Source organism: Tamandua tetradactyla, chromosome 2 (genome assembly GCF_023851605.1).
Source record: "Tamandua tetradactyla isolate mTamTet1 chromosome 2, mTamTet1.pri, whole genome shotgun sequence".
NCBI lineage: Eukaryota > Metazoa > Chordata > Mammalia > Pilosa > Myrmecophagidae > Tamandua > Tamandua tetradactyla.
Genome location: NC_135328.1, coordinates 159841017 through 159850468, shown reverse-complemented (window position 1 = coordinate 159850468; position 9452 = coordinate 159841017).

Genomic DNA, 9452 nt, shown 5'->3' with positions numbered 1-9452 from the left:
GGCACAATATCCCTAGTACATAAGGAGGTTGAAATGGCTGTCTCCTTTATCTCTAATGTTCTGTGTACCAAAGAAAGCAATGTTTGGAAAGCAGCAGACAGATCTTCATGCTCCACATTCAAGTGGCTCATGTCCAGCCTCTGAGTGAGAAGCCACCAAGGCAAAAGGTGTATGTGTGTGTGTGTGTGTGTGTGTGTGTCTCAGTGGGCTTCACCTGCCCATAACTGAGGGGCAGGTTACCTTGTTGGTACATCTTCATGGTTCATCTCCTTATTGCCTCTCCTCGAACTCACCCTTCATAGACATAAGCACCATTGGTTTTACTAGCCTTTTCCATCTTCCAAACAACCTTTGTAGCCCACTCTCTGGTCACATCTTAAGTAACTTCCAGTGGATCCTGGTGTTGGTTCAGTAAGTCTTCAAAGTTCCTTCTTATGGTGATGGGTTCATTGGGATGCCACACTGAGGCAATGCAGGTGAAGGATGTTCAGCACCAGACACAAGAGGTAGGGAATTGATCATGATCAGGTCCATAGCACCTTCCACTGTTCAGTTCTGAGGCCATGAAAATGTCCAAATTACGGCATAAACAAGTGATGCTTTCTCCCTGAAGATCAGCTACCAGTCATCTTGGACTTCTCTGTCACATGGCAAGGTACATCGCGGCATCTGGCGGTCTCTCACTTCTCTCCTAGGTATCTTTGTTTTCAGTTTCTGGCTGCTCTGTCTGTGGCTTTTTCTCTCAGCTCCCATTAATTAGGATTTTAATATGTAATAGAGTTACACTGTATTAGAACATTTTTTGCTGACAGATTCCACCAGCAAAATGCATACTTTAGCCCTGCCTAGCCATTTTTAACTGTAAGAGTTTGATTCCTAGATTTATAGTATTTTGGGGGGGTTTCTTTTCACTAATTTCACCTTTTCCAATAGGAAAGAGAACTAATTGTCTCACTTTCATATGTCATAACTTTCAGAGTATTTTAAAGCCATTATAAAAACAGGTTCAGCTTGTGGACTGCATCAATGTCAGTTTTCTGGTTTTGAGGGTGTACTATAATTATGCCACATATTGCAAGTGGGGAGACTAGGTGAAGGGTACACAGAACCTCACTGTTCTATCTTTGCAACTTCCTGTGAATCTAGAATGTTTCAAAATAAAAAGCCAAAAAAAACCAAAACCAGTCTTGGAAGTAGAGGATAGAAGCTTAGGAAATCAGGTATTAGACTGACAGATTTGACTCTTGTCCACTGGACGAACTAACTCTCTTTATGTATATTTGTCACACTATTAAATGAAGATAATATTGCAGCAGTAACAAGCAAATGAGAATAAATATGATGGTTCCTTCATAGAGTGGTAATATAGCAAAATTAAGACCTCTAAAGCCAAACTGCTTGCATTCAAATTTCATTTCATGCACTTTATAGGTATGCACTTTGTTATGAAATTTAATATTGCCTCAATATCTCCATCTGGAAATTTAGTACATAATAATAAGAGTATCCACTTAAATAAGGTAGTTGTAATGATTAAATGAGTAAATATATGCAAGACTCTTAGAAGATTGCATGAATGTTGGCTATATTTTGCAGAAACCACTTGGCATATGTTCAGTAAATATTAGTTTTCTTTCTTTTCCTCATCCTGAGTTGAAGCCTATAGGCAGTCCATCAACAGTAGCATGGATAAATGATTTATGGTATATTTGTACAATTAACACTATAAAGCAAAGAGTGAAAAATCTTCCACTACATGAAAAATGCATGAACTTTGAAAACAATACTAAGAGAAAGAAGCCATCCACCAAAGAAGCTGCACTGAGAAAAATCTTTAGAAATTAGTGCAAAATCCTCCTTGAGTCACTGACAGAATACTTTTTGTGTGCAGGGGTGAGCACCCATGAGCCTGGACAAACAACTATGAGGGAGGAAATAGTTATCATAGCTCACACAGAGTTGGAAGATGTTCCAATTCTGACCAGACTGTTTGGGGAGAACTTGTAGACCATCTAGAGACTCAGCAAAGTTTACATTTTAGGAATATGGTTGAGCTATCCCTAGAATAAAGGTATTTTTAAAGATCTGCATTTAAAAAATGTTTAAAAACAAAATGCAAAAAGATTAAGATGATCTGTAAGTGAATGGCTTGTCTTTTTTAATAAATTGGGACACTTTATAAAAGACAGCAACAAAATCCAGATGTTCAACCACATAAAAATTACGATGTCAAGTGTTATAATAAAAAACTGCAAAATATGCCACAAAGAGAAAAAATGGAACTCCTAACCAGAAGAAACATCGGTCTAGGAAAGCAGACACAGAAATGACAGTATAATAACTTTAGCAGATAAGATTTTAAAACAGCTTTCATAAACATGTTCAAGGAATTAAAAGAAAACATTAATATAATGAGGAAAAATAGAAACTGTGAAAAAGGACCATGTGGAAATTCTAGAGGTGAAAATTGCAATATCTAAATCACTGGCTAGATTAACAGCAAATCATACATTGTAGAAGGAAAGACCAGTAAATTTTTAGTTAGAGCAATAGAAACTATCCAAAATAAAGCAAGTATGAATGTGTTCACACACACACACACACACACACACACACACAGCTGAAATAAATGAACAAAGCCACTGTGACCTGTGGGACACTATCAAGTGATCTAACATACATGTAATTGTTGTCTAGATAGGGGAGCCCAAAAAAAATGTTTAAAAAGATGATGGCCAAAAGAGTTCCAAATTTAATGATAAATAAACTCACAGATTCAAGAAGCTTAAGAAACCTCAAGAAGGAAAACTATAGCAAGGCACATTGTAATCAAATTGCTCAGTGACAATAATGAGAAGAAAATCTTAAAATCAGCTTGAGGACAAAACACAGTACAAACAGAGGAACAAAGATTAGAATCAATATTGACTTTGCGTCAGAAACAACAGAAGCCAATGGAACAACATTTTCATGTGCTGAAAGAAAAAAATCAAGCAAGCAAATGAAAGAAACAAAACACCAGAAACAAAATTTTGTACCTTGCAAAAATTATCCTCCAAAAATTAAGGCAAAATAAATTTCATACAAAGAAAAGCTGGAAGGATTCATCACCAGCATACTTAACAGTTCAAAAAAATCTTTAAAGCAAGTTCTTTGAGTTGAAGGAAAATGATAATAAGTTGGGAATTCAAATCTGCACAGAGAAATGAAGATTGCTAAAATGGTATATACAGGATAAATTTCAAACACATTTGACTTTTCATTTTTAGAATTTCTTTAAAAGATAATTATTTAAAGCAAAAACAACATTAATGTATTTGGGAGGTAAAATACCTTAAAAACTATAAAAATAAAAGTACAAAAGACAGAAGAAAAAAATGGAAGTACACTGTTGTAAAGTTTTAATATTACAGCGGAGTGGTATAATAGTATGTGAAGGCAGACTGACAAAGTTAAAAATGCGTTAAGTTGAACCTTTGAACAATCATTGAAAGTGCACCAAAGATACAAAGATATTTAAAACATACAGCACACACACACAAACAAGAGAAATGGATTAATACTCATCAAAATCAGAATAGTTGCTAACTTTTTGGGAGTAGTTATTGGAAGTAAGGACTGGGGAGATTTATGGTAACTTTCTGGTAATGGTCAGTTTCTTAGATACATGCTTATTACATGGATATATTCATTTTGTGATAACTGTACAAATTGTACACTTCAGATATGTGCACTTTTCCAAATTTACTATATTTACACATGCATATGTGTGCGTGCATCTTTGGGCCCAAATGAAACTGTATTCTTTATTTTCAATGTGGTATTTAGTGAAAGATAAAAAATAGCCCTGTAATAAAAGGCAAAAAATATGAAACTAAGTAGATAAAGAATACAATCCAGGGAATGTTTTAAGAAATACATTTTGCCTGGATGTTCTATTTCAGGATACTATTATGGGAAAAGCCTCACCCACAATTACTCAATTTGTGCTTTGTTGCCATTATGACGTTTCTTATCGTCAATACAATCCTCCTAGCAATGATCAAAATTTGTCTTTTTGGACAAGTAATGAATAGTATAAATATCTGTTTGAATTGACTCCACACACGGACAACTTCATTGATTTGTTGACAACTCAGCTGATGTAAGCTGCAGATACACTTAGAATAAGACATTAATGCAAATGGAAGAAATGGAAACAAGCAAAAATCATCCTAGAAAATATCATGGCTCTCACACTGCCCAGCTCCAAGGAGCACAATTCATATTACAGCCTTTCTGAGTATATTTCTTATAGCTTGACCTAAAGAGATTGTATGGTCTTATGTCACTGCTGTGGAAAATATCCTTCTATTATAATTGCACTTCAAGCATTTCAAAAACTTTTCATGGCATTCAAGCTCATTGAATTGTCAATGAAGATAGTCTACATTAATGATCCTTAATACTTCAAAGGACATTAAGCACAAAGAATGGCCCTCAAACTTCATCAAACTTGTTTTTACAGAGTCTCAGACAATTCAGCTTTTATAGAAAAATGCAAGGAAGAAACATTCATGATATGATTTTTCTATTAAACCTATGATATTACTACATAATATTTTGTAAGTTTGCTTTCTTTTCACTTATCAGTGAAAATATTCATGACCAATTTCATATCTTATGGTATGGGATTTCAGGAATATAATTTTAATTTATAATTCATAACATAATGCCTGTAAAGATTTAATCCATAAATGGTAGCACAGATTGCTACTGTCACCCAGCAACTAAATGGGTCAAAAGCAAGACTTTACATACGAAACAGAGAATGTGTCCTTGTCAAGACCCTGTTCAAATATCACCTCCTCTCTGAAGCCTTGCTGGATTCCCCTAAGGCAGATTTAATTACTGTTTCTCAGGGCATATTATCTCAAGGCATAATATCTCTAGCATATTGTGCACATTGTGTCAGAGCATGTGTTATAGTGAAATTGAATTGATTTGTTTATTTCTTTGTCTCCCCTGCTAGACAGTGTTAGTCATCTTTGCATGTTCTGTACCTAGCACAGTATCTAACACATGTCAAGTGCTCAAAAATGTTTGAAGTGAGACGGACAGGAGGAAGAGGCGGGGGGTGGGGGTGGAAATAGTAGGAACAGAGTAAGGAAGGATTTTCTTAACATTGGCAAATTAAGGAGTGATATTCTTGGTTGCATAAAATGGTTGTTTGTCCAGCAAACTTCAGTTTTCATCCGTTGTCACATAGTAATTAGAATATTTCTAAGTCGTTTCAAAGTGATGTCTATAAATAGTTTGAAAGTATTAATCCAGTGTTAGACTGGTACTTCATGTCCTGCTATGCCATATGAATCCCTTCCCTTATAATCTGAGGACAGTAAAATATTTTACAAATATTATCTTGCCAAGTGAGTACGTGTAAAAATTGTCCTCGGGGCTTCCAGTGACAAAAGAGTATGCACACCAACAAAATAAACATACTTCCCCAACCCCCAGGCAACATTATTGCCTCCCTTTCTTTGCTTCCCAGAGCACATTATTCATTCCTCCAGTAAAGCATTCATATGGGAGCTCTTAGGTTTCCTTTACCATTTGTATTGTAAGTTTCTTGAGGACAGAGTCTGTGTCTTCTTCATCTTTTTATCCCCAGTTGCCAATAAAGGGATTGCCACATGATATGTGTCCCATATTTATTTCTTGAAAGGTTAAATGAATAAAGGAATATACTGTATGTAGTACTTGTATTGGAATATATTTTAAATATACTTTAAATATATATAAGTCAAATTAGCTGTCTGAGATCCAACTTTAGAGGCACTTCTGAAGTAAGAAGTCAACAGCCTTTTTAAGAGTTAATTTCTGACTATGTAGTGGCAACATCACAACCTGAAAGAGGCCCTACAGTTTGCTCTGTGTCCATGGAACAATCAGATACCCTGTGTGGAGAAAAAGATAACCTCTTTTATCGAGGAATAGTTATGTTTCTCACATGAAACCTGAGAAGCTCAGAAATATTTGGAGACCTTTGAACAAAGAGAACTAACAAAAGGATAGGTGTGGAAAAAAACTATCTTCTAAAAAGGCACAAACATGAGCCAGGCACCATGCTAGGTGCTCGGGATTCAATGTTGAAATAAGATATACTTCACAGCCTGACTCACATATATTTTGGGTTTCTGGACTTCTAAAGTGCCCCGTGCTACAATCTCAAAATGTTTTCAGGGCAGAAAAAATAAAACAACACATTAAAACTGATCATTAGGACTCCTGCAACTTGGTATTTGATTTTGGTATTCATTTAGCTTTAAAGTGCCATAAAATATACTCTTGATTTACCAGTAGAACAAATAAGTCTATAAAACAAAATGCCACAGTCACTGTTTCACTTCCAAACTCCAAAACTGCTCTAAGGAAGAAAATAAGAACTTAGTAGCATCAGAGATGAAACAGTTCCACCCTACTCATTCAATCGCAAAGCACAAAATAAAGAGCTTTGGCAGCCAGCATAATATGTCTGAAATGGGGTTTTGACAGTAAGATCCAAGTGTGATCAAAGCAGGGCTGTATATATACAATTGCAGAGCAATTGACAAGGAGACATAGGGAATATCTGCATGAATCCATAATGAGATAAGATCACCAAGAAAAGGAGGGTCACACACAGGGCCATATGCATGGAGAGTTTAAATAACTCTAAAACAATTCTGGAAAAAAATGACTTTTAAAATATTCCAATGAAGGAAGACCCTTACAGAACATAAATAGTCTCTAGTTGATTTTTGTATATATCATTGTATACATGCAATTATTATTTATTTATATTATTTTATTATTGTATATATATTATTGTGAATTTTAGAATTTATTTGAACGCGGCATTTGTCAGGGTACCAAAGGAAATTTTCTAGAAGCCCTAGAAAATTTGCCAAAGTCTTTTAGCAAAATTTTCCAAAATTTTTATTGGAAATAAATTTAAAATGTAAGCCATAGTACTCTCCTCAGGAAAAAATATTAAAACTTCATTAATTAGTATTTTTTTCTTTCTTTTTTTAACTTTTTTTATTTTATAGCATAACATATATACAAAGTGGAGAGATAAAAAAGCAATAGCTTTCAAAGCACTCTTCAGCAAGTAGTTACAGAACAGATTCCAGAGTTTAAAGACCCTCTCAGATTTTTCCTTCTAGCTGCCCCAGAATATAGGAGGCTAGAAAGCTTAAAGATTTTTTTTTAGCATCACAATTTACTTTCTTTCCAAATATTTTCTCTCATTGAGTTGGGTTTTTTGAGGTGCAGAAGCATTTGATTTTGAGGAGTTACCATTTATCTATTTTTTTTCTTCTGCTGCTTGTGCTTTGGGTGTAAAGTTTAGGAAGCTACCTCCTATTACTAGGTCTTGAAGACATTTCCCTACATTTTCTGCTAGAACATTTGTGGTGCTAGTTCTTATATTTAGATGTTTGATCCACTTTGAGTTAATTTTTGTGCAGGGTGTAAGATAGGGGTCCTCTTTCATTCTTTTGGCTATTGATATCCAGTTCTTCCATGCCCAATTATTGAAAAGACTATTTTGTCCCAGTTCAGAAGATGTGGGGGCCTTGTCAAAAATCAGTTGACCATAGATTTGGTTTTATTGATTCTTTCTATTGTTCTTTTGTTCTCTTATTCATTTACCTCTGCTTTCATCCTTGTTATTTCTCTTCTTCTATTTGCTTTGGGGTTAGTTTGCTGTACTTTCTCAAGTTTCTCCAGGTGTGCTGTTCAGTCCTCAATTTTTGCTCTTTCTTGTTTTTTAATTTAGGCATTTAGGGCAATAAATTTCCTCCACAGCCCAGCCTTGCTGCATCCCATAAGTTCTGATAAGTTGTATTTTTATTTGCATTCATCTCCAGATAGCTACTGATTTCTCTAGCAATTTCTTCTTTGATCCACTTTTGTTTAAGAGTGTGTTATTTAACTGCCATATATTTATGAATGTTCTTATTCTTTGGTGGTTATTGAAATCCAGCTTCATCCTATTGTGATCAGAGAAAGTGCTTCAAATAATCTCAATCTTTTCATAAGTTTTTAAATTTATAAAGACATGTTTTGTGCCCCATCATATGACCTATCCTGGAGAATGTTTCATGAGCATTAGAGAAGAATGTATATCCTTGTGTTTTGGGGTGCAATGAACTATATATGTCTGTTAGCTCTAATTCATTTATCAAGTTATTTAATTTCTCTCTTTCCTTGTTGATCTTCTGTCTGGTTGCTCTATCTATATAAGGGAGTGGTGTATTAAGTCTCCTACTATTATTGTTGAAACATCTATCACTCCTTTCAGCTTTGCCAATGTCTGCTTCATGTGCTTTGGAGCTCCTTGATTGGGAACATAAACATTTATGATTGTTAGATCTTCATGGTGCATTGACCCTTTAATTAACATATAGTGTCATTCTTTGTCTCTTATGTCTTTACTTTTAAAGTCAACTTTGTCTGATATTAGTCTAGCTAATATCCTGCTTTCTTTTGGTTACCACTCACATGGAAAACCTTCTTCTATCCTTTCACTTTCAATCTATTTGTGTCATTGTGTCTATGATGAGTCTCTTATAAGCAGCATGTAGCTGGATTATGTTTCTTAATCCATTCCGCTAACCTGTATCTTTTAATTGGTAAGTTTAGTCCATTATCATTCAAAGTTATTACTGAAAAAAATGTTTCTTGAATCTACCATCTTTTCCTTTTTACTTTGTCAAATCTATGTATTCTTTTCCCTCTTTCTCTTTGTATTCTTTAAATTACTCTTAGTGCTTCTCTTCAACTCTGTGCCCTCCTCCAGACCTCCCTCTCCTGTCTTTCTTTTTCAGCCAGCACAGCTCCTTTTAGTATTTCTTGTAGAGCCAGTCTCTTGTTGACAAATTCTTTCAGGATTTCTTTGTCTGTGAAAACTTTAATCTGCCCCCTCAGTTTTGAAGGCCAATTTGGCTGGGTACAGAATTCTTGGCTGGAAGTCTTTCTCTTTCAGGATCTTGAATATATCATACCAGCGCCTTCTCTCCTCCAGAGTCCTAGTTGAGTAGTCTGAACTCAGTCTTATTTGGCTTCCCTCATATGTAGTAGATTGTTTTCCTCTTGCCACTTTCAGGATTTTCTGCTTCTCTTCAACATTTGACAGTCTTGATTAATATGCGTTTTTGTGAAGGCCTATTTGGATTTATTCTCTTTGAAGTTCGTTTAGCTTCTTTGACTTATATATTTATGTACTTTATAAGGGTTTGGAAGTTTCCCTCATTATATCCTCAACTACTCTTCCTAGTTCTTACTCCTCTCTTCTCCTTCTGGGACACCAGTGATTCTTATATTTGCACACTTTGTTTTGTCTATCATTTCTCTGAGATCCAATTCAAATTTTTCCATCTTTTTAACCATTTACTGTTTTGAGTCTTTGAAGTCAATTATCCTGTCCT